This window comes from Protopterus annectens, chromosome 9.part0 (genome assembly GCF_019279795.1).
Source record: "Protopterus annectens isolate FY-2018-M chromosome 9.part0, PAN1.0, whole genome shotgun sequence".
NCBI lineage: Eukaryota > Metazoa > Chordata > Ceratodontiformes > Protopteridae > Protopterus > Protopterus annectens.
Genome location: NC_056743.1, coordinates 1556393030 through 1556418104, shown reverse-complemented (window position 1 = coordinate 1556418104; position 25075 = coordinate 1556393030). Strand labels below are relative to the sequence as shown.

Here is a 25075-nt window from a genome sequence, read left to right as displayed (position 1 = left end):
TACTGCACAATGGTACCCTCCTATAATGAGCCAACCGATATTGCCAACATACTGGCCGACAGATTCAGCGCCAACTTCACCCCTCTCTCCACCACTAAAAGACCAATCACCATACCGGAGGGATTCCAGCATTACTGCAGCACAGGTTAAAACTGCATTGTCCAGGGCCAAGAATACAGCTTCCATGGGACCCGACAATATCCCTGGATGTGTTCTACATGAACTACAAAGTGAACTAGCACCACATTTGTGTGCTCTGTTCAATCACAGCCTCACCTCAGACTCTGTCCCTACTGAATGGTGCACTGCTACAGTCATCACTCTCCATAAAGGGGGAGCGACTACAGACCCTGGGAATTATCATCCCATTAGCCTGACTAGTCTGATATGTAAGGCTATGGAGCTCATCATCATGGACCTAATTTCCAAGGATAAATGGAATCTCCAAACTCTAGATCCTACGCAATTTGGTTTTGTGAAAGGTAGATCATGCCTGCTCAACCTGGTTGACTTCTTTCAGTCAGTCACCAGAGGTGTGGAGGAGGACAAGGCAGTTCATACAGCCTATTTTGATCTGGCCAAGGCTTTTGATATTATTCTCAAACTCAGGAATTATTGACAAACTCAACAAACTAGGCATTAACCCCTATATCACAAGGTGGATTGCAAACTGGCTCACAGATAGAACCCACAGTGTGAAAGTAACCGACTCCAAGTCAGACTGCCGACCAGTCATGAGTGGAATTCCATAGGAATTGGTCCTGGGTCCTCTCCTGTTTGGCATCTACTTTTCAGAAGTCCAGGCCAACATGGAGGGACTCTGGCTGACCAAGTTCTCAGACAACTACAAGCTGGAAGTCTAACTCCCCAAGTGATATAGACATCCTATAGAAAGGCCTCACTGACAAATGACTGGTGTCGAAACCATGGCCTTAAGCTTAATGCCAAAAAATACATAGTCATCCCCTTTGAGAAAAACTCAATTGCCACTAATTACCACATCGATGTTAGCCCACTGAACACTGAAGAAGTTATGAGAGATCTGGGGACACAGGTTGACAGCAACCTCTCCTTCGACCACCACATTGCCACTGTGGTCAGAAAGTCCTATGTGGCACATCTCATTACCGAGGGTTTTGCATCCAGGAAGAAAGTCATCATCTCTCTACTCTTCCCTCATTAGGCCAATCATAGAGTATAAGGCTCCATTTGGCATGTACCTCACTAGATATATGCAACAGCCGGAAAGGCCACAAAAGTACCTCACGAAGAGGATCCTAGGCCTTAAACACATGTCCAACATGGGCAGACTCAAAAATCTCCAGATATTCTCCGTCTCGTAGTCTACTAAGAGGCAATCGCTGCTTGACTTACAAAGCCATGCCCGACCCAGCTCTGTTAGAAATGCTACATCTAAAGAAATCCAAATCCGTCCGCACTACACGCTTCTGAGACCTCAACCTCATGCTCTGGAATAGACTTCCCATACACATCAAGCACAGCACCTCACTGGCTCCTCTTCAAGGGAGATCTTAATGAGTGGATGGCAAATAGAAAGTTCACCCCGGGGATCACTGCAGTGGCTCTACTTGACAGAGGCACTGGGAACTAATGTCGGGCAGCATGATTCCAGGGCACTTCTATGGGCTAGGCTTGTAAAGGCTCCAGGGCCATTAGCCTAGTACATACCTATGAACCTATATAGCCAATGCTAGCTGATCATCAATATCTTTTGTAAGGAACCTATGAAGCATTTAGTGTAAAGTCTAAGACGCACAAAGTACTACAACACTGAAAAACTCAATAAATGGCCTAAACACTGCGCAGAATGCACTTGGGAGAAATCTTATAAACCTTTTTAAGTTATGCATTGTTCCTTGAGTCATTACTCACTACTTTAGCTTCTGCTCTGTAGCACCAACAGTAGTTCATATCACAATAAGAATCCACTGTGGGTGGGTGAAGTTACTGCCTATCAGCTTTTCCTTTGAAAACATACCATTGTAGTATGCACCTGAAGCAGTAGCACTTCACTACAGCAGTAAAGTTATAAGGCAGCATGCCAAGCACAGTGGAGAACAGAAAAGTTAAGACATCTTCTAGAAGATGAATAAACACAGCATGGGCGACAAAGGAATTTAATGCCTGATTTTTTAATCACAGCACAAAGGTTTAGGACTCTGAGCCGTCAATATGTGGTTTCCTGTAGCCTAGGCTACAAGGTTTGATTCTCTCACCTGCATTTGTCTACTGTATGACTGAGCAAGTAATTTAACCAGGCAGTTCTTTCTGCCCCTGAAAATGGACACTTGTGTCCCGTTAGCTTACCAGGTTAACAGCTTTATAAAATAAAAATAAAAAGAACAAAAAAATAAATAAATGCAATAAAATAAACACTTCAGATATCTAAACTTACTAAAAGATAAATTACACAAAAGATTGTCAATGTCACCTGCCAAAGCATTGCTTGATGTTAACATAATTAAGAAAGTGCCTCAAGCTGAATAGAAAAGATGAACTGGTATATTAGCCAGGAACAAGAAGCATACTTGGTGGCACAACTGTTCAGCAATCCCATATTTTATATAGCGATCTATATCTATATATATATTACACATACACACACACTCATATAAATGCACACAGTGTGCACACCCTTAAACTAACACTTAGTTGAATCACCTTTTGATTTAATTACAACATTCAGTCTTCTTGGGTAGGAGTCTATCAGCATGGCACATCTTGACTTGACAATATTTGCCCACTCTTCCTTGCAAAAGTGCTCCAAATCTTTCAGATTGTGAGGGCATCTCTTGTGCACAGCCCTCTTCAGGTCACCCCACAGATTTTCTATTGGATTTAGGTCTGGGCTCTGGCTGGGCCATTCCAAAAAAAAGAAGTTATGTTCTCACCATAATGTTCCATCTGAGTAGTTATACTTCAATCTTCTGCAACCTGTGGGTATTCGGATCCATATCAGATCAGAGCCAGCAAATTATTTTCTAGCATCTGCTCCAAACTCAGAGCTCCTCCCCTACCCATAATGCACCACCATCCCCTGCCTTCCCTCAGACCGAGTTTGCTGCAACTACACACATTAGCAACTTAGCCCAAAGAACTCAACATGCTTATGGATATAAGGTTAGGGGGACGGGAGGGAGGGAAGGTTGCAGAAAAATGAAGTATAACTACTCAGATGGAACGTTATGGTGAGTACATAACTTCTTTATCTGAAGTAGTTAACTTCATTTTATCTGCAACCTGTGGTACAGAGTCCCCAGCTACTCAAATCCTGGGAGGCCCTCATGGAAGGATATTCCTGAGCACCGCAGAGCCAAAGGATGCTCTTCCTCTGGAAATCAGGTCTAATTTATAATGAGAAATGAAGGTATGTGGATTTGCCCAAGTTGCTGCTGTGCAAATGTCATCCAAAGAAACCCTAGACCAAAAGGCAGCAGAAGTCGCCAAGGACCTGGTAGAGTGAGCTTATTATACCACGAGGAGATAAACATTTGCTTTGTAAACATACGAAATGCAAAGAGTGATCCATCTAGTTAAGGAAACCTTGGAAATGGCCTTTCCCAGAAAAGGAAACGAACAATTGGTTGGACTTGCAGAATTACTTTGTTCTATGAAGATAGAAACAAAAGAAAGAGAACGGACTCCTTGCACCAGCAAACGCCAAAATAATAAAGTATCTTAACGCAATTTTATTGATATGACAAGCGTTTTCGCCACCAACAGGTATAGCTTCTTCAGAGAAAAAGTTTGAAAATGAACAACCATACTCAGATACGCTCAACATAAATAACCCCAAAAGGAGGAAATGACATCACATTTCATTACGTGCCATGTTCTTATTTAAATTGTTATTTCAAATAAAAATGAGAATGAATACTTTAAAATTATACCAACTGAGTGATATCAATAACACTAAGTGTTGAAAACATAAAAAACATATACATAAACAAATATGTATCCCTAAAAATAATAAAAAACTAATTCAATGTATATAAAAATGCTAAATTCGTAAATAAAACAATTAAGGCAGTCAAGGGCATGCCATACATCTAAGGGACAGTAACAGTTAAAAAGGCAAAAGTAATTAACTATTATTATTATACCTAACATAAGAGGGGGAGAAAGACTTAAGAAGTCATCTGTAGCAAACTATTTTTCAATAGGGTACCAGTAATAATTCCTGCAGTACTGATAATGCTACCTTAAATAACTTCTAAGTCTCAGCACTGCAGAAATATTACAGTTTTCATTAAGCCTTTGACAATTTCCATTGACTTGGTCACCGAGATTTTGGACATTGTCCTATCTTGTAATTACTTTCTGTTTGACAAAAAACTCTTCCTGCAGAAAAAAGGTGTAGCCATGGGTTCACCTTGCGGAGCATCTGTGGCAAACTTTTTCATGGGGTATTGGGAAAAGAATTTTCTTTTCTCTTCACCGGGTATGATGGCCTCTATTAAATTTTATACGAGGTACCTCGATGATATTTTCATCTTATTCCGGGGTAGTTACATCGAAGCACACAACTTCGTTGACTTATTAAACAGTACAACGGACTTTTTACGATTCACATTTAGGTTTTCTGAGACAGATATTGATTACCTTGATGTGAAACTACGTAAGGAGGGTGACATGAACCGTTATGCCTCAACTGTATATAGAAAGCCTACGTACTGCAATTCTTTCCTGCACTTTTCAAGCCAGCACCCCTTTAAACAAAAGAGGGCCATTGTTAAGGGGCAGCTGGTTAGAGCGGGGAGAATGTGCAGTACGATGGCTGACTTTCAGAGTGAATGTGAACAGCTAGGTAACATGTTTTCCAACAGGGGCTACCCGAGAAAATTGATTGACGAACTTACTTCTGAGGTCCTTAATAAAAGGTTGGGGGGTTTTTTTAAACCCATTTTGCACCAAGTCCAAACTAGCTTGGACTCTCTTTCTCCAGTTACGTTAGTTTCACCTGATAACATAACTGACACACAATCCTTTAATATTAGTTCCAATAAAGGATGTGAATTTTCCTTGAGTTATGTTACTTCTTTTAGTTTTAACTCAGGAACGATTATGGCTACAATTAGGAAGAACTGGCAATTTATTTTGAGTAGCCCTGCCTTGACAGAGAGACTGGGCTGTTTACCTAATTTCACTTTCAAAAGGAATAACAATCTTAAAGAACTCCTACAAAGGGACCTGTCAAGTAAAGAGTTCAATAAAAGGATAGGTATGTCCACATGCGGATTTTGCAATTGGTGCCACAAAGTCAAGACGGGACAGACTCACAGAATAAGAGGCAGGAAGTACACTATTAAATCCCCACTTAATTGTGAGAGTAAATCTATAGTGTACGTCGCTTTCTGTGAGTGTTGCCCCTCTTTTTACATAGGTAAGACCGACCGCAGGTTGCGTGATCGGGTCTATGAACATATGTATGCAATAAAGAAAAAAATAGACACCAATGCTCTAGCTAAGCATGTGGACAGTTTCCCAGGCCATGATTTTTCATTCATGGCCATTGATCAAGTGACAACTAATATTCGGGGGGGCCCTATTTCACTACTTCTGGAGACGCGTGAGTTAGAATGGCAGTTGAGAACTGACGCTTTTTGTCACCCAGGGCTTAATGAAAACTGTAATATTTCTGCAGTGCTGAGACTTAGAAGTTATTTAAGGTAGCATTATCAGTACTGCAGGAATTATTACTGGTACCCTATTGAAAAATAGTTTGCTACAGATGACTTCTTAAGTCTTTCTCCCCCTCTTATGTTAGGTATAATAATAATAGTTAATTACTTTTGCCTTTTTAACTGTTACTGTCCCTTAGATGTATGGCATGCCCTTGACTGCCTTAATTGTTTTATTTACGAATTTAGCATTTTTATATACATTGAATTAGTTTTTTATTATTTTTAGGGATACATATTTGTTTATGTATATGTTTTTTATGTTTTCAACACTTAGTGTTATTGATATCACTCAGTTGGTATAATTTTAAAGTATTCATTCTCATTTTTATTTGAAATAACAATTTAAATAAGAACATGGCACGTAATGAAATGTGATGTCATTTCCTCCTTTTGGGGTTATTTATGTTGAGCGTATTTGAGTATGGTTGTTCATTTTCAAACTTTTTCTCTGAAGAAGCTATACCTGTTGGTGGCGAAAACGCTTGTCATATCAATAAAATTGCGTTAAGATACTTTATTATTTTGGCGTTTGCTGGTGCAAGGAGTCCGTTCTCTTTCTTTAGGTTACAGTGGTTTGTACTTCTTCGTTGGTTTTACTCAAGATAGAAACAAAGTTGTCTATTACCATCTAACAAGTGAAGTTTATATTCACTCTTGTTTTGGAAATTGGGAAAGAAAACGGGTAGATTAATAGACTGGTTTATGTTTGATTCAGATGCCACTTTGGGTAAGAATGAAGGATTTGCACGGAGAGATACCCTATCCTTATGGAAGACCAAAAAAGGAGGCACGGCAGACAAAGCCTGAAACTCAGAAACCCTCCTGGCTGATGTAATGGCCACTAGAAAGGCCGTCTTCCAAGACAAAAATTTTAGATCCACTGAAGCTGCAGGTTCAAAGGGGGGAGCCACCAATGCCTGGAGGACGAAGGTACGGTCCCAAGGAGGCACCGAATCTTTGACAGGAGGAAGCAAAAGAAAAGTGCCTTTAAGAAAAGCCTTACACAGCCTAGAAAAAGCTAAGGTGATGTTATCTTCCCCAACATGAAAATTAGAAATGGCTGCCAACTGTACTTTCACCGTGGAGAAGCTAGCTCCTTGCTGAAAGATACTAGTCAAAAAATCTAACACCACTGGAACAAGAGCTGTAAAAGGATCCAGGTTCCTGTGAGAGGTCCAAATGAAAAAATGCTTCCATTTACTGCAATAACCTTTCCTAACAGAAGCTTTAGGAGAGGCCTCTAGTATAGATTTTACAGGGGATGAAAGACTGGGAGTCCTGGCAATCAATGGAACTGGAGCAACCAAGCTGTCAGCTTGAGGCTGTCCAGGTTGGGAGGGCAGGCACCCGAAGGATGAGAGATTAGATCCGGGCAGGGATCCAGAATCCATGGAGGAGATAGAAGATGAGACCAAAGGAAGGGAGAACCAAACTTGGCGAGGCCAGAATAGGGCAATGAGGATCACTTTGCAGCCCAGTCGGCAAGCTTTCCGAAGAAACTTTGGAATGAGTGATAACGGAGGGTAAACATACAGAAACCCAGGGGGCCAAACATGGACTAGAGCATCTCTGGGGGCATCCCCTGGGGAGGGAATCAGAGCGAAGAAAGTACAGTTCTGTACCTACCATAAATGTAGACGTTAGAGTGTCTTCACTGCTGCAGTCATTACACTTGGGTTATCCTGCTGTCAGGCGGTCCCGCAGTCGGCCAGAGTTCCAAAGTCTTGGTCCGGCGTCGGTTGCTGTCACTTCTTCCCTGACGTCAGTGCGCCAGGGGTATACAAGATGCAGCAGACGCCATTTTCTTCAGTTTTTCTTGCCCCAGATGTCGGGTGCCCCCAAAAGGATAGGCAATACATATTGCTTACAAAACATACATAAGGTAAAAACATAACCTTTAGTAGCCAGCAAATACACCACATAGAAAGTATAGTGTAGAAAGTTATAGATAAGACCCAGCTAAGAAAGAGGGGAAGGCGGGTGGGTAACCAGGACTGCAGCAGTGAAGACACTAACATCTACATTTATGGTAGGTACAAAACTGTACTATGTTCATAGTGTTTCGCTGCTGCAGTCATTACACTTGGGAAGAATCCCAAAGCTGAGTCAGGGTGGCTGGTTCTAGAGAGGATTTGGTGTGGCTATGAGGCCCTGCAGCACTGCAGTGGCAAAGCCAGCTCTGGATCTGGAGTAAAGAGGCAAGTGGTAGTGCTTGGTAAGGGTGTGCACTGAACTCAAGTTGCAGCTTCCAAAATGTCCTTGGTAGGTACTCCTCTAAGATAGGCAGTAGAAGTTGCAGTTGGCTCTGGTGGAATGTAGTCTAATGTTAGATGGTACAGGCTTCCCATGGTGTGTGTAGCAGAACCAGATACAGTATCCTATCCACTTTGAAATGGTCTGCTTTGAAATAGCCTTTCCCTGTGATCTTGCAGCATAGGATACAAACAATTGCTCAGTTTTCCTGAAAGCTTTTGTTTTGTCCAAGTAGAAGCGTAATTGTCTGTGTATGTCCAAGGAATGCAGAATTCTCTCCCCTTTATTCTGGGGGTTTGGATAAAATGTTGGCAAGTGAACAGTTTGGTGAAGAGCCACACTGGATACCACCTTAGGCATAAATGAAGGGTTCGTTCTTAAGGAAACCCTGTCTTGGTGAAAAATGATGAAGGGCTCCACTGCCATTAGTGCCTGTAGTTCTAAGACTCTTCGTGCTGAGGTTATTGCCAGTAGCAGGCCAGTTTTCCAGGATATATATTTTATTTCTGCTGAATTGGCTGGCTCAAAAGGAAGTAAAGTGAGTTTTTCCAAGACAAAACTGAGGTCCCAAGTAGGTGTTGGTGCTCCCCGGGGCGGTCTTATGTTTTTAGCCCCTCTGAGGTACTGCTTTAGCAATGGATGAGAGAAAATAAGAGGATCTGTGCTGTAATGAGCCAAGATGGCAGAAGTATGGATCTTAATGGATGAGAAGGATAGTCCTTTGTCCAGCATCTCAATTAAGTATTGTAGTATCTGAGGAATGTTAGGGACAAAAGGGTCAAGGCTTTGAGCCTGGTTCCAGGCACAGAATCTCTTCCACTTTTCTGAATAAGATTTCCTGGTGTTAGGCCTTCTGGCCTCCAAAATGACATCCATAACAGCTTTAGAGGGAGGTGTTGCTTTGGCTAATGAATCTGCCATGCAGCCAGGGATAAGGTTTTGAGCTGACTGTGCAGGATCTGATGTCGAGTCAGAAGGTGTGGAATTTGAGGCAAAATCCAAGGTGGGCCTTGCGCTAAGTTTTTAAGATTGGGTACCAATGTTGGCGTAGCCAGTCTGGAGCAATCAGAATCATCTGTGGTTTTTCTCGTCTGGCTTTCAGGAGAACCTTCGAAAGGAGAGGCAGAGGAGGGAAGGCATAAACGTGTAGGCTTTTCCAGCTGAACGAAAGAGCATCCACTTTCCATGCTTGTGTGTGATAAGTCCTTGTACAGAATTTTTGTAGTTGGCAGTTCAGTGGGGAGGCAAACCGATCTATGTCCGGGCACCCCCATTTTTGCATTATCATGCTGAAAACTTGTGGATTTAATTTCCACTTGTGAGGATCCATGATGTTTCTGCTTAGATAGTCTGCCAGAGAATTTTTCTTTCCTGGCAGGAATTGTGCTTGCAGATGAACTTGATAAGATAGAGCTGTGTTCCACAAGGTCATGGCTTGTCTGCATAGGGGGTAAGAATGTGCGCCCCCTTGCTTGTTTATGTACCACATTACTGTGGTGTTGTCTGTCTTTAATAATAATTGTTCTGGATGCAAAAGGTCCTTGAAAGCTGTTAGGGCATTCTGTACAGTCAACATCTCTTTTTGACTGATGTGTAGATGCATTTGGTCTGTGGTCCATTTGCCCTGAAAACATTTTCTTACCACGTGTGCTCCCCAGGCGTAATCCAAAGCATCTGTTGTTAAGTCTGCCTGGCTGTGGGTAGAGTGAAAGGCTGACCCTTGTTGAAGTGACATGCCTGTGCCCACCATTGAAACTCCTGTTGCAGGTAGGGAATTAGTAGTATAACCGTTTCCAAGCTGTGAGAGTGTTGAGTCCAAACACTTTTTAGGTACCATTGTAATTTCCTCATATGCAGTCTTGCATATGGAATTAGAAGTATGCAGGATGCCATGAATCCCAAGGCCTGCAGAATGTTTCTTGCAGGGAGTTGGGACTTTGTTGCCATCAGTTGAAAATACTGAGTCAGTTCTCCTTGTTTGTCTGGCGTGAGATAAGCCCATCTGGGCCGTTGTATTTAAGCTGGCACCCAGGAATATTATCTCTTGTGAGGGCACTAGTTTTGATTTCTTTTCGTTCACTGTGTACCCTAGGCAACTTAATAACTTTTTTACAAACGCCAGCTGCTTTAGAAGAATGTCCTTGCTCTCTGCTTGAATCAGGCAGTCGTCCAGGTATGGATATATTTGAATTCCTTTTAATTTGTAAAATGCAATTACTGGTGCCAGGCACTTTGTGAAGACCCTGGGCACAGTAGATCAGCCAAAGGGCAGTGCAGAGAATTGGTAGTGCATTGAAAGAGCTATGAATCTGAGGCATCTTCTGCAATTTTGTCCGATGGGGACATGCAGGTATGCCTCTTTGAGGTCCAAAGTAACAAGCCAAGCTTTCTTGCCCAACATGGGAAGGAGCTGCTGTAGTGTCAACATTTTGAATTTCGGAACATCCAGGTAAGTATTTAGAGTGGAAAGGTCTAGAATGGGTCTCCAGGCTTTGTCCTTTCTGGGGACCAGGAAGAGTCTTTTGTTCCTGCTGTGGTACTTTTTGAATAGCTCTCATGTCCATGAGGGCTGTAATTTATTTTTGTGCCTCTGCCAATTGATTTTGTGGCAGGTCTGGCATTCCTTTTAGCCTTGGTAAAGTGTGAAAGTGGAACCTGTAACCTTGATACACAATATTCAGCACCCATTTGTCCTGGGTGATTGTTTGCCAGTTTTGTGAAAAAAGTGCTAGTTTCCCCCCTACGGGAGCTGCCAAAAGGGAAGAGTTTGGCACTGGAAGAGGAAAGTCATTGAGATTGTTTCCTGTAAGGTTGTGACTTGTACTAACCTCCTTTTGGTGTTGAAGCACCCCACTGTCGTGGTCTGTAAGATCCTTGGGGCTGAGATCTGCCTCTTGGGTGTCTGTATCTGCCTCTTTGTGGCCTGTCTGACACTGGAAAGGACCAATTTTTAGTAGGCCAATTTCTGCTAAATCTTGGTGGCGGTACCTGTAAGTAATCCTTTACTGTTTGCATAGATTTTGCCTTATCCTCCATTTTCTTTAATACCTCCTCTGCTTTAACACCAAATAAAATATCTTGCTGTAAAGGAGCATCTAATAATTTCGCCTTAACATGATCTGGTAAGGTTTGTTCCTTTAACCAAGAGCATGCCTTCGAATCACAGATCCTGTAACTGCTGCTCTACAAGAATCTTCTAATGAATCAAAACCACATCGCAAAGTATGTTTTCCCACTTGTTCAGCTGCATGCAATAAATCCTGCATTTCCTTAAAATCAGGTTGTTCTGCACTTGTACTCATTTTCTGTTTTAACTGAGACAGTAAATATTGTTGATATTTAAGCATGTGAAACTGGCAGTTTAAAGCCCTCACTGCTAAAGTTGCAGAGGTGTAAACATTCTTCCCCCATATGTCTAATGCTCTGGAATCCCTGTCCGAGGGAACTGGATTTTTAGCTGTGGAGGCCTTTACCCCTTTGGGACCCTGGGAAATAGTTTCTGGGTCAGCAGCAGGGTTTTTATAAAGAAATTTGTGCAAGTCAGGGACTCTGTAGTACCTGTCTGGCTTGACTGGAGCAGGGTTGGATTTAAACTGGATTCAGAGAACACATTGTCCACAATATCCAACACTGGTGGAATAGCAAGGGGCCTGTGCTGAGGCAATAAAAGAAAATCTCTGAGCCTTTTCTTGGACTCCCAGTGGAAATGCTCCCTCATGGTGTGCAAAGTTTCCCCAAAAGAGTAATCCTCAGGAGCAGAGGCTGAAGGAATAGATTCTTCAGCGTCAGAGTCCTCATAGGGGGGTAAGGAATATCCCTGGTCTGAAGAGGAGTCAGAATATATAGAAATCTGGTCAGAGGAATCATAGTCTGTATCCTGCCTAGGCCTTTTATCAGGAGGGGGATGGGTACTCCTGATCAGAGTAAATAAGTCTTCGGCCACTTTGAGCATCTGTTTTTTAGGTATGGAGGCTTGTCCAGGTGAATGCTGTACTTGCTTCTTTGTCTTCAATGTTGCTTTAGACTTGGCTGTAGATGCAATGGTAAGTTGTGTAGGTCTGAAAACACCCTCAGAAGCTGAAGCCTGCTCAGCGGCTCCAGACCCATCTGAAGGGTTAGTCTCCGTAGGCCCAACACCTTGAGTATCCAAGAGGCCTAGGCAACTCCACGTGGGAGTCTGTCGCGGCCTGCGGCTCTGAGGTAGCGGGTGTCAGGGGCTGCGAAAGCGCCTCACTGAGAACCGGCGACTGGCCTAGAAGAGGCTTCGTTGTCAGTTTTGGGCCTTGGATGCATGTCCTTATCCTTGTGTTTTTTTGTGAATTCCGGTCGTCGGTTGCTCCGACGGCATGGTATAATTAAACCTTCGGGCAAAATAATGGTGTGCAAAATCAAACAGACGTTTAATAGTGCGTTTGTTAAATCTAGCACAAAACCGACAACTAGTAACGTCGTGATCTGGGCCTAGGCATGGAATACAGTAAGAATGAAAATCCTTATGAGGTATTTGCTTCCCACAAGAAATACAATTATTAACCAACTTTTACCGACATCGGACTGAGGCAAGAAAAAGTTTCCCCAAAGGGGTACTTAGCTTTACTGAAGACTTCGGATCTGAAATCGAATTTGAGATCTCAGGAGTCTGCCGACCGGCACTTGCTAACTGCTTTTGCTTCGGGCACCGCGTGGCAAGAAAGACTGAAGAAAATGGCGTCGGCTGCATCTTATATACCCCTGGCGCACTGACGTCAGGGAAAAAGCGACAGCAACCAACGCCGGACCACGACTTTGGAACTCTGGCCGACTGCGGGACCTCCTGACGGCAGGATAACCCAAGTGTAATGACTGCAGCAGTGAAACACGATGAACATCTCACTGCACTTCGCATTGGAAGGAGATGCGAAGAGATCGCAGCAAGGCTGTTCCCATGCAAGGAATATCTCCTCCACTACTGACTGTTTCAGACACCACTCGTACGGCATCAGAACAGCCCGACTCAATCTGTCTGCTAAAATGTTGGCATGTCCCGGGATGTGCACTGCAATCAGAAACAGACTGGTGGAAGTCACCCACTCCCACACTCTCATGGCCACGCGACACAGAGGATAGGATCTGGTTCCCCCTTGTCTGTTGGCATACCAGACAAACGACATGTTGTCTGACTGAATTGCAATCATTCCGAGAGGGAGGATAGTGTGAAAAGCTTTCAATGCTAAAAGCACTGCCCTCATCTCTAGAACATTTATGTGCAACTTGGTCTCTGTCTGGGACCACATGCCTTGGACTGTCCTTCCCAAACAACGTCCTCCCCCCACCCGAGTTGGGAGGCATTCGTGGTCACTGTGGCTTGGACTGGGGATGACAAGAGGGGGCGTCCCGCTGCAACCTCCGGTGAACTTAGCCACCAAAGAAGGGACGTCCTGCAGGTGTGACTGATCCTGATCAGAAAATCCATGGGCAGGTCTAGCCACGACCATTGGACCGCCAGAGTCCACTGAAGAACCCGCATATGAAGGCATGCGCAAGGAAGAATAGATATAGAGGCAGCCATGGAGCCCAGAGCCCGGAGAACATCACTCGCCTTTGGAAATTTGAGGTTCACTGTTTGAGCTATGTGACACCTGAGATGCAAGATCCTTTCTGGTGTTAAGAAAACTTTTAGCTGCAAAGTGTTTAGCTGCGCCCCGATGAAGTCTAGAACTTGTACTGGTTGCAATTGGGATTTGTGAACATTGGCTGTAATCCCCAATCGATCTTCCAAGAGAAGAAAGTAGTCTCGGGCCAGACACAGAAGATGCTTGGTGGACGCAGCGAAGAGCCAGTCCAGGTACGGAAAGACCTGAATTCCCTGAAGCCTCAGGTGAGCTGCTACGACTGCCATTACCTTGGTGAACACCCTGGGGGTTGTGGTGAGACTGAAGGGTAGAGCCCTGAACTGGAAGTAACAGACTCCCAGCCGGAAGCGAAGAAACCTCCTGGAGCTTCTGTGAACTTTGATATGGTAGTAGGCATCCCTGGAGGTCCAACGAGCACATCCAGTTGCACTCTCAGAGATAAGGTAGAATGGACTGTAAGGTGACCATCCGGAACTTTTGTTTGGCGATGGACAAGTTCAAGATTGACAGGTCCAAGATGGGCCTGAGGTCCCCAGTCTTTTTTGGGCACTAAAAAGAACCTGGAGTAAACGCCTAATCCGGAATGGCCGAAGCGGACCGGTTCGATGGCTCGTTTTTGAGGTAGCTTTAAAACCTCTAAAGCTGCGACCTCCCTGTGAGCGGGTGGAACATCCGGGAGGTGTCTTGTAGGCTCCGGCAGGGCAACAAATGGGATATGGTGTAGCCTTCTGGATATTATTTGTAGCACCCAACAATCTGCAGTTATTGACTCCCATGCCGCTAGGTGCAATGACAATCTCCCCCCGACTGCCTCCAGAGTAGGACAGTTGGGCAACCCCTCAGGGCTGTTGGGCGGGTCTGTTAGAAAAAGGTTCTCTAGACCAGAAATTCCTAGGATCCCCTCTACCTCTGGGTCGGCGTCAATCCTGTCCCCCTCTGCCTCTGGGGGAATAGCTGTCCTGAGACTCCCAGGAAAACTGAGATTTCAGGAACCACATCATCTTTTTGTCCTCTGATTCCCAGAAAAGGACCGCTGAGGGTTAGAGAAGCAGATCCTGATGGCAAAGTCTTCCCATCTTTTTCACTCTGGACAAGAGTGTCACGTACTGTCTTCCCGAAAAAGGATGAACCGTCATAGGGGGCATTAATAAATGACGCCTTGAAAGGGTCCGCAAACTGACACAACCTGAGCCAGGTGTGACACCTCATGGCCACGCCTGTCCCAGCTGCCCTAGCCGCTCCTTCCGTAGCATGGGAAAGGAGATGCATGGACGTGTTCGATACAGACTTCAGAGTCGACATTTTCGCGGAGAACACTTGTTTGTCCTGCTGCGATAAGGACTCTGGGGGTGACTCAGCGAATTCTGAGACAAGGTCTCGCTGAAGCCAGATAACACATGCCAAATAGTTCAGCGCACGGATGGAAAAAGTCACTGACGAATAAACATGCTTCCCAAACCTATCCACCGACCTGGACTCCTTGTCTGGAGGCTGGACTGAGGAACTCTCCTGTGCTAGTTCTTTCTTGGTGGCTGCTGCGACCACCATAGTGTCAATGGGGCTCCTTTAGACCACGGTTGTCTTTCGGTGGGAGGAGACAATCTTGTCAGGGCATTTGGGGATAGGCTCTACGGTGTCAGGCTCCTTCCATGCCCGTGTGGTGATAAGGTCCACCAAGTGATCCGCTGGCAGGGACACCCAGGAAGTAGATGGGCCCGTGCCAAAGGCCTCCAGGAACACTGACTCATCCGTAGAAGGTTTTGGGGCTGACCAACGTCCCCTCTGGCGGAGAATCTCCATGATGTCTCCGAAGGAGACATCTTCGGGAGGTGACCTGAGGGAACCTTCTCCTTCCTCTTAAGTCTGTGTCCGTAGTGAGGGACTCAGGGTAGTCCAAGTGCCTCCTTTTGCACTTGCACTTATGGTTACCCTCTTCAGTGGGAAACTCCGAAGAGGACTTGTGAGCAGCAGGGGGTTCCCTCAGAGGGAATAACCTGGGGGGTCCTCTGGCATGGGCTGTCCTTGAGACAGGATGAAGGGAGTAAACGCCAAATGCAGCGGGGTCTAGGTGGAATCCAAGGAGATGGGCTGGGGTCCCAATCCTTGGGAGAGAACCTTCTCCACCACTTCGAACGCTGATGTAGAGCGTACCTCCTTGGCACACAGCAAGGAAGAAGCCCTCCCGAGGTCCGAAGCGGGGACCGGAGCTGAAGCAAGGGTAGCCTGAGGTCCGAAGGAATGGTTCGGATCCCAACAAGCCGGAGCATAAGAAGAATCTGTTCCCTCGGGTCCGACTCCCTGTCCGCGGCTCCGAGAATCACCTGGATCAGAACTAGCCAGATCCGAGAAAATCAAGGTAACAGCCGGAGTCGAGGTTGGAGGAACCGTCGGCACAGAGCTACCAGCTCCAAAGAGCCTTGCTTCCAAAAACCCCAAAGCAGTCACCCGGATCGGGGAAGGAGAGATGGGGGCGGCAAAAGGGCATAGAGGTCCCCCCTCTGGAGGGTGAGGGGCCTGGCAAGACTCCCATCTGTATTTGAGCCTGAAGAAATCTCTGCATCATCCTGTCCATGTCCAAGCCCGATAGGCTCCGAGTCGATCGCAAAGAAGCAACTGACTCGGATCTGGCTGGTCTGCGCAGTAAGGGTGAGGAAGGCCTCGGATCCCAAGATTCCATCGGCTCCGGCGAGAAGTGGGGTGATCGGCGTCGTGGAGAAACTGGCCTCAAAGTGTTAGGAAGGCTAAGGAAAGGCTCCCTGTCCGGGGATCTCTTACGAGGCCTATCCCTCCTTTCTTTATCCTCCCTGCACCTTTCTCTTTCCTTGTCTTTTTCTTTTTGCTTGTCTGCCCCAGCACCATAAGAAGTGGGAGTTTGAGTCCCTGTCTGGGTAGGAGATTTGGTGGGAATACCAGAGACTGAGGCCGAAGCAGAATCCAGCATAGAAGCAGGGAGAAGACCCTTGGGGACCAATTTGGCCTTTCAATCCTTGAGAGCTCTTGGGTTAAAACCCGCAAAGATAGCACACTGGGTGGATAAATGGGCCACTCCCAAACAAATTATGCACAGTGTGAGACCATCAGCCGGTGAGAGCTTGTGGCCACACTTTGTACATTTTTTGAAGACTGATTTAGGCTGATAAGCCATAGCCCAAAACTGAACGCCACTCCCTACAGAAAAAATACAACACATGCACACACGGAGGGAAAGTGGGCCTAACAGCAACTGACAAGACAAAAAACATTTTTTTTTTTTTTTTTGAACCAACGAACAAAGTGTTATACTAATGGGAGAGGTAGGATACACGAACGATCACAGACACACTAAACAGGAAGAACAATCCCAACTTACTTATCCCGGAGCTCAGAGCAGAGAGACCACGATGCTCACTGTGGCGCGGCAAACGAGATCGGAGGGAAGGCAGGAGATGTTGGTGCATTATGGGTAGGAGAGGAGCTCTGAGTTTGGAGCAGATGATAGAAAATAATTTGGCAGCCCGGATCCGATATAGATCTGAATAACCACACAGGTTGCAGATAAAATGAAGTTAACTACTTCAGATCTTTAATTTTCTTCTGGTGAAGCCACTTTTTTTTTTATTTGAATGTATATTTAGGGTCATTGTTTTGAAAAGGTGAAATTCCTCTTAATCTTCAACTTTCTAGAAGACGCCCGAAGGTTTTGGGCCAAAAGTGATTGGTATTTGGAACTGTTCATAATTCCCTCCACCTTGACTAAAGCCCCAGTTCCAGATGAATAAAAGCAACCCCAAAGCATGATACTGTTTCTACCATGTTTCACTGTGGGGGATGGTGTTCTTTTGGTGATGCGAAGTGTTGTTTTTGTGCCAAACTTGCCTTTTGGAATTGTGGCCAAAAAGTTCAGCCTTCGTCTCATCAGACCATAACACATTTTCCCACATGTTTTTGGGAGACCTGATGTATTGTTTTGCAAATTTTAGCCGGGGCTGGATGTTTTTCTGTGTAGGAAAAGGCTTCCGTCTTGCAACCCTACCCCATAGTCAAGACATATGGAGAATACGGGAGATTGTCACATGTAGTACACAACCAGTACTTGCCAGAATTTCCTGCAGCTACTTCAATGTTGCTGTAGGTCTCTTGGCAGCCTCCCTGACCAGTTTTCATTTCATCAATTTTGGAGGGAAGTCTAGTTCTTTGCAACTTCACTGTTCCATATTTTCTCCACTTTTTGATGACGGTCTTCACTGCATTCCATGATAAATCCAATGCTGTGGAAATTCTTTTGTACCCTTCTCCTGAGTGATGCCCTTTAACAATGAGATCCCTTTGATGCTTTGTAAGCTCTCTGCGAACCACGGCTTTTGCTGTAGCAGGCAACTGAGTAAATGTCAGGAAAATCCTACTAGGACAGCTGAACTTTATTTGGGGTTAATCAGTCTCTAATTGATGGCAGGTGTGCACCCAAGAAGACTGAATGCTGTAATTAAATCAAAAGGTGCTTCAATAAAGTATTAGTTTAAGGGTGTGCACACTTATGCAACCAGCTTATCGTACGTTTTTTATTTTTTATAATTTTTCCCCCAACAGATTTTTCAATTGAATTCTACAGGTTATATGTCACATTAAAGGTGGAAAGTTTTGAAATGATTTATTGTGGTGTCATTTTTTTATATCACAAAAACCTGGCATTTAACAGGAGTGTATAAACTTTTTATATCTATTGTATACATATACGTGCATACATACGCTTACATATATTATATACACACCCACACATGCATGCTGAGATAACATATTTACTTTTTTATATTAACTATTTGAATTAATTATATAAATATTAATTTATATATTTATTTATACATCATATAATGTTGTTCTGTTTGGTTGTCTGAAGAAGCAGTGGGTCTCACTGTGAAAGCGCTCACCTTTTAATAAAGTTCTTGTATTTTACAGCTGCTGGTGTATTGCCCTTGTTTGATGTATTGCCTTCTGTACTGAGATATATAAACGATATGATCTCTACTGTAGGAAATTATACATATAATTTGGAATGAACCATATAGCAGAAATCAGTCTTCTCGACAGATCTTCACATAGGTCAGATATCCTTAAAAGGGTATCACTGCAATTTTATGCTAAGCCATGAGAGGAGAGCTCAACTACAGAATCTTGCATTTGATGTCCCCGGTCCAGAAGTAGGCAAACAGTGACCCTGTGCCAATAGATGCTATTATAGCAGGTTGATGGAAACTTGTTCAAAAGTTTAGAAGACAAGGTGTTTATGAGCTTTGAAAACTACTGCAATGTTTAAAGCATACAGGAGGAGGCTGGATTCAGGTACAACTTCACATACTACATTAAACATATTTTCCATTTGACAACATATAAAAAACTGACATTAGTTTTGAGCTTTCCTGCAAAAGACAGACCACCCGGGGATAGAACAAATGAATACACTCCAATTCCCTGAAATCTTCCATGCTTTGCGTCGAGTCCCTTCAAAATGGACTACATTGGGGATCTTTTGTGCAGTGTCAGCAGCAGTCAGCAAGACGGCAGGGATACTGGATACACTAAGTTCACAAGAACTAGACAGCAGAACCACTACTGTGCTTGCCAGTTTAGGGCTGCAAGCATGAGACTTGCCTTCATCAGGACTTTTTGAACAAGTGAGATTCCATCACTTACATAAGGTACCTGGACAGGGATTCTAATAGCAGCAAATGTTTAGTGACTGCTCAGGGAAGCAAACTGATCCAAATCACTCCTTGAGTGCCCTACTTCTTTGGGATATGATGGAAGACTTCCTGTCCAGTTTCTACTTAAGGGGGCCTTCCAGAGTCTTACACAGAGTTTTGGTTGCTTGGGGGTTACATGTTTTTCAGAAATATAACCAAGATAATGTCCAAATCTCAGAGGTGCATGGTCAAATGTCACAAGGATAAAGAGCGAGTACACCCCTGTTTGCAGACTTACCACATCACAATTGTGTCACACTGGCACAAGCATTTACCCAGATGGTATAAAATAACTCATCACCACCACCATATTTAGTTGTTCATTCCAGACATTCTTGAATCAGATGGTGTGTATGAAATCCAGATGCATAATTTGGGACATCTGTTGTCAATGTCTGCTTTAGGTGTGGGATGGTGTAATGAAATTAGGGGTCGACAATTACCTGGGTAGCCGACTAACAATGCTACTTTCCTGTGGTGGTGAAGGGAACATCTGTCTGGGGACAGTTCAAACTGGTTCCGTAAGTTCTTCAGGTAGCACTGCATTTTCTTTACATGAAACCTGGCATAGATTACCATTATGATGGATACTGATATGCATTCTAATGCCTTTAGGAAAGTCTAGCATTTAGGAGCTTCTTCGGTGAAGGAATGGATTCACTGGTACTAAACTGTGTTGAGAAAGAAAACCATACAGTTTTAATGTGCGACACAGACTAGTTTGATTTCTGATGGGTCAAGGCGATACCCAGCCTTAGAAGATAAAATAAAGAATTTATTTTTTATTTATTTGAACTTGTTAACTGGGACATAGCACTAATCACAACTAACAAATTTTAGTTTTAGCTCAGGCAAACTTGCAAAAATATAAAGCTACAATGCAATAACAGCAATCAATGCAGTACAAAGAGAGAAATGCAATTAAAAACACAGGACATTGCAGTATATAACAGGGACAACACTGTAGTATGTGTGGTAGACGAAATTATTTCCAACTGTACACAACTCTGTGAAACAGACGTGTAAGGAGATTAAACAGTAGGAGTTGTAAGAAGCTGCTCAAGAAAAGAAGGCAGGAGACTAAAGTGGTACTATGTAATGTCAGAGATATGACAATGGCATTTGTCTGCTTTGTTAAGGTTAACATCTAACCATGACTGGAATGGTAAGTAGGAAAGCTCCTGTTTAAGATGGGAGGGACAGATTCCCACAGTTTGGGAACAAGGATTGAAAAGTTGTGGGTCTGTGCAGTAAAGCTTGGTGTTAGGAGCTTGTAATGACAGAGGAGAGCTACCATGATTCCTGAAGTTGTTGGCTGTCATGGGACACGCTGTTTGATTACGTACAATTTTGAATAGCTGAGAACCTAACAGAAGATTATTTCATTTGTTTGAGAACCATTTTGCTTTTTTCTAGTATTCTGCAGCAGTTTTCATGTTTTGGGGAGAGTACAGTATAACCGGAGGCCTGAATCAGGCAAGTGTCTATGTGATGGTAGATGTGGATATCGCTGTCATCAGATGAACAAACACTACTGGCAAGAATGTGATGAATGTTCCAGGTGCACTGCAAAACCACAGGGCAAGTGAACTGTACTGTAAATGCGAGATCAACATGGGAATATGAAGTACTACCTGTGGATTTGAAGGAAATTAAGATGGGCATCTAGTGCAACCAGGAGTGCATCTGAAAAGAGGAAGGAATTCATAGTGAGCATCCTGAATGTTTTTCACAGCTACAAATACTTTAAAATGAACAATTCTAGGATGGGACTCCAGAAACTTTCTTGGACACCAGGAAAAGTACTAAATCAAAACCTCTACCAATTACCACTGATGGAAACACCTCTGCAACCATTGCTTTCCAGGACCAGTAGAAGAACGTTTGCCATCTTTTCTCAGACTGCCTTGTCTACAACAGTCTCTTGTCTGACCAAGATTTATCTGGATAATTCCAAAATTATTTATATAATGAGAAATGGAGAAAAGTGGTCTGATTGTTTGCACTGTTTTCCCTTTCCATTACAGTTTCTTACAGACTCTAAGAAAGGAGGGTCAAAAAGATCTCTACCTAGGGGTGAAAAAACAGCTCCCTTTGACTTCATCAATTAACAACCATATTCTTAAACATGCATGGCCTTCTAACCATTGCCTCAGTGACAACCACTCAAGATTGTAAATGCAATAGGTACCATTTCTAGTGGAATGCTTCTCCACCTTAGATGTCAGAGACATTATGTTATCTTTTTCCTCAGTATCCATCAAAAATGTCTTTAGATCTGGCCTGTTTGCTCCTTTATAGTACTATGCAAGTCTGACATTAAATAGCATTAATTCCAAGCTTAGCAAAAAAAGAGAACACTTTTGCCATACTGATCTAGTACTCAATATTCTCTGTCATTGAGAATACTAGACCCTGGTATAACACTGAACTTCTTGGAAGCATCCAAAGGCAAGGCAAATGATGGATCTCCCACCAGATCATTATACTGATTTACACTGCCTTTGCACCCTATATAATTCGTTAGGATTTTGGTTGGAGGGGATTGAAAGTCTGTATCTAATAAGCCACTACTGAAAATGTCCTCATAGGCTTGCACAACTGATGTGACAGTATCTTTTCTGTGCAGAAATTAGTTATTTCTCCTTCTCAATGTTTAGCTTTCTGACAAAAGTATTTTAAGCCTTCTTTGGGGGCGGGGGGCACATAATTCAATGGCAACATCATTGGTATTATCATAACAGTACAGTTGTGTATACTTACCATAAATGTAGATGTTAGAGTGTATTCACTGTTGCAGTCATCACACTTGGGTTATCTGCCTTGAAGGTTGCCCTCAGTCGGCCCGAATACCAGAGGCTTAGTATTTCTGCGTTGGATGCAGTTGCTCCTGGACTGACATCAGGTCATCAGCGGGTATAAAAACAGGCAGCCGATGCCATTACATCAGTTTTTCTTGCTCCAAATGTCAGCAGCCCCCAAATAGGGTGCTAGGTTATGGTGGGGAAACACCACCAGTAAAAAGTAAATACCAATACTAGTAGAAATAGTCACAGAAAGGGGAGAGATAGAGAAAAAAACGGGGCTGGTGGGAGGAAAACCAGGACTGCAACAGTGAACGCACTCAAACATCTACATTTAAGGTAAGTGTACACAACTGTACTATGTTCTTTGTGTTTCACTGTTGCAGTCATCACACCTGAGTGGATTCCCAAAAGCTGAGGAAGGGTGGAGGCAGTCAAGAAGAGTTAGGGCTGGCTAGTAGGCCTTGCAAGACTGCTGTAGCAAAATCTGCCCTGGATTTGGAAAAGATAGGCAAGTGGTAATGCTTGGTGAAGCTGTGTACAGAACTCCAGGTAGAAGCTGCCAGGATATCCCTGGCAAGGACTTCCCTGAGAAATGCTGTAGAGGTAGATGTTGCCCTAGTGGAATGTGTTCTAACCCCCTGAGGGGTTGGTTTTCCATGGTGCTTGTAGCAGAAATGGATGCAGTGTGCTATCCATTTGGAAATGGTTTGTTTTGAAATGGCCTTGCCCTCAGACCCTGTTGCAAAGCTGACTGGTAACTGGTCAGATTTTCTGAAGGGCTTAGTCCTATCAAGGTAGAATCTGAGCTGTCTGTGCACATCCAAAGGATCATTTCCCCTTTATTTTGAGGATTACGGAAGAAGGGTGGCAAAGGAACGGATTGGTTGAGAGCCACACTGGACACCACTTTAGGCATAAATGAAGGGTTAGTCCTGAAAATAATGAAGGGTTCCACAGCCATCAGTGCTTGTAGCTCAGACACTCTTCTAGCTGAAGTGATGGCTAGAAGCAAGGCTGTTTTCCAGGAGAGGAATTTTAACTCTGCTGAAGCAGCAGGTTCAAAGGGGGGAAGCATGAGCTTTTCCAGTACAAAGTTAAGGTCCCAAGCAGGGGTGGGTGCTCTCCTTGGTGGCCTTAAATTGTTTGCCCCTCTGAGGAATTGTTTGATGAGAGGGTGAAAGAATAGAGGTGGGCTCAGTGTTGTAATGAGCCGAGACGGCAGACGCATGAATCTTAATGGAGGAGAAGGATAGGCCTCTGTGTAGTAGTTTTGCTAGGTAATCCAGGATTAGAGGTAAGGAGGGCAGTGCTGTGTCCTCTCCTTTCGAGTGAATCCAAGAACAATACATTTTCCACTTATCAGCATAAGATTTCCTTGTACTTAGCCTTCTGGCTTCAAGGATGACGTCCAACACCTGTTTGCTTAGGGTTGCTGGTGGGGTATTCAAGGAATAAGCCAGGCTGCAAGACTTAGGGTTTGCAAATATGGATGCAAGATCTGTCCCTCCTGCTGAGAGAGCAGGTTTGGGGTCTGGTGTAGGTACCAGGTTGGCACCATTGTCATGCTGCACAGGAGTGGGTACCAGTGCTGGCGTGGCCAGTCGGGGGCAATCAGAATTGTCCTTGGCCTGTCCTGTTTTATCTTGAGTAATACTCTCAAGAGAAGGGGCAGAGGGGGAAAGGCATAGATTGACAGGGTTTCCCAGTGAAAGGATAGGGCATCCACTTTCCAGGTCCTGTTGTGAGGATTCCTGGTGCAGAATTTGCTGTGCTGGTGGTTGTAGGGGGAGGCAAAGAGATCCACCACTTGGGTCCCCCATTTCTGAATCAGAAGGTTGAAGGTTCTGGGCTCCAATTTCCACTTGTGTGGGTCTAGGAGATTTCTGCTTAAGTTGTCTGCCAGTGAGTTTAGTTTGCCTGGCAGGAATTGAGCTTTTAGATGGACTTTGATGTCCAAGGCCATGGTCCACAGGGCCACTGCTAAACTGCAGAGTGGGTAGGAATGCCCCCGCCCCCCCTGCTTGTTCATGTACCACATAACTGTGGTGTTTCAGCAGTTGTCCTGGAAGAAGTAGGGATCTGAAAGCTGTCAGGGCATTTTGTACAGCTAGCATCTCTTTTTGGTTATGTGCAGATGAATTTGACTTGGGCTCCAGTGGCCCTGAATACATTTGCCAGCCATGTGAGCCCCTCATGCATAGTCCGATGCATCTGTGGTCAGGGTTTTGGCGGCACGGGGTACAGTGAATGCCTGTCCCTTGTTGTGGTTGCATGCTTCTGCCCACCAAAGGAACTCTGTCCTTAGACAGGGTAGGACAGGAATGACTGTTTTCAGGTCCTGAGAATGTTGGCACCAAAGACCAAGTACCATTGAAGTTTCCTCACATGCAGTCTATGTTCGGTTCGATTCTCAGCTAGAGCGTCTTTTGCGTGGAGACATGCATGAATGGGCGTACCTTCTTTGAAGGTTGCGCGTCAGGGCTAGTAACTCAGCAGGTAAAAATCAACTACCAATCATGAGCAGACTGGAGTTCCGCTGTGGCGACCCCTAACCGGGAAAAGCCAAAAGACACAACAACATGAGGCCATGTACCCTAGGGCTTGCAGTATTTTTCATGCCGATAGCCGGGTTCTGGTGGCCATTTGTTTGTAGTAATCTGTCAGACAAACTTGTTTTTCTGAAGTGAGGAATGCCATCTGGGAAGCTGTGTCCAAGCTTGCTCCCAGGAATACAATCTTTTGACAGGATACCAGTTGTGATTTCTTTTCGTTGATAGTGTACCCTCAAGGAATTGAGAAGATTTTTTACAAATGCCAGGTGATGAAGTAGCAATTCCTGACTGTCCATCTAAATCAAACAGTTGTACAAGTATGGGTAAATTTGGATATTTCTCTGCCTGCAGTATGCAATGGCTGGAGCCAGGCATTTTGTGAATACCCAGGATGCAGTAGATAGGCCAAAGGGAAGTGCAGAGAACTGA

At 44.2% G+C, this 25075-nt stretch overlaps 1 protein-coding gene across 1 annotated transcript in view; it reads right to left on the bottom strand.

Moving 5' to 3' along the window:
* Positions 1-25075, bottom strand: part of CCNJL (cyclin J like) — a 597715-nt gene that overhangs the window by 89675 nt on the left and 482965 nt on the right. The gene's annotated exons all lie outside the window — the stretch shown is intronic.